The 1349-nt window shown below is 42.8% G+C and overlaps 1 pseudogene; it reads left to right on the top strand.

Annotated features, from left to right (window-relative positions):
• The first annotated feature begins 772 nt into the window (after positions 1 to 772).
• On the top strand, positions 773 to 992 carry LOC150093532 (U2 spliceosomal RNA; annotated as a pseudogene).
• The last annotated feature ends 357 nt before the right edge of the window (positions 993 to 1349 follow it).

The following is a 1349-nucleotide window of genomic DNA, read 5'->3' as shown; positions in this document are numbered from 1 at the left end:
AAGTTGCCAAGTGCTCTAAAATCCCTCTTCTTAATTTGTTAAATTACCTCCTATCTTTAACTATCCCTTTAATAATATATTTAATAATTTAAAAAAAAAAAAAAAAAAAAAAAAAAAATTAACCTAACCTTTGTTTATATTTATATTTATACTTATTTTTCCTTTCCACTAACCTTACGCAGAAGTAACTGCCTACTACAACTAGGAGGTATAAATAACCAATAATTTAAGTTATATTTCAAGTTAAAGTTTCTTCTATAGTTACTAACCTCCTGTCTCACCAAGCCGTCCCAAGACTAACCTCACTTGGGACGACGAGGTGAACAGAAACCCAGGGAAGGGACTGGCACCTTCGCTGGGAAGAACCCCAACCAAAGTGTATTTAAATAGATTAAGATAGAAACCCACCCAGCCCACCCACTTCAAGCCCAGATGTTTTAAGTTTTCATCTGTCCTATCAGTCTTTTTCTTCAGACCATAAGTTTCAACAGGATTCCCAAGCCTGGAAAGTCTATAGACCCTCTCGACTCAAACAGTGGCCAGAGAGGGCTAGGACGAAACAGGTAAATGGGAATTTAATAGATCCAAAATGGTAACTCACAAAGGGTAATAGGGTACGGTTAGAGAAGTGGAAGCGGAGGCGGAAGCTTCGCTAACTGTACTTTATCAATGAGTATGTCTTCCATGTTCCTCGGTGAAGGTTTGCCCTGGGCATGGAAGATGTCTAACAACAGTTAGAACAGAGAGTGGTACTCAAACATAATCTGTTCACATCGCTTCTCGGCCTTTTGGCTAAGATCAAAGTGTAGTATCCGGATTGTTCTTAGCCGAAAGTTCCAGTTTATTGCGTTTTTTTAGTATTTTTTTAGTATCTTTTCAGGATTTTTCAGTATTTTTCAGATATAAGAAGACCAAGTGATGCTTGCAGCTTTCCCCACCTTTGCCACGATCTGCCCTGGTGCCGCACTACCTTCAAGATCAACGTACTTCAGTTGCCGTGACGTCATCAGCCAAGTTCCTGTTCCTGTCCAGCCATTGACCCTGCCTGGAGCATTGGATTCTGTGGAAGCGGACGTCTCTGGGAACTCCTACGCTTTCTCCACCTTTGCCACGATCTGCCCCGGTGTTGGACTGCCCGTGACGTCATCGACCCAGTTCCTGCTGCGTGGAAACTCCCCCCTGCCTGGACCGAGGATTGAAAAACCACGGACGTCCGAGGAAGCTACGAGCCTGCCACACCCTGAAGAACAAAGGATTTGATGGTGAGACCGTTCTTTTTGTTCTTTTTTGGCTGGGGTTTTTTCCCTTTCCCCCCAACCGACAGTTTAACGTTATTTCTAAATCGACCA

This window comes from Typopeltis vanoorti, chromosome 24 (assembly GCF_054136105.1).
Source record: "Typopeltis vanoorti isolate ZY-2024b chromosome 24, IOZ_Tvanoo_1.0, whole genome shotgun sequence".
Lineage (NCBI taxonomy): Eukaryota > Metazoa > Arthropoda > Arachnida > Uropygi > Thelyphonidae > Typopeltis > Typopeltis vanoorti.
The sequence above is the reverse complement of the archived record's forward strand: the minus strand, read 5'-3'. Positions and strand labels throughout refer to the sequence as shown.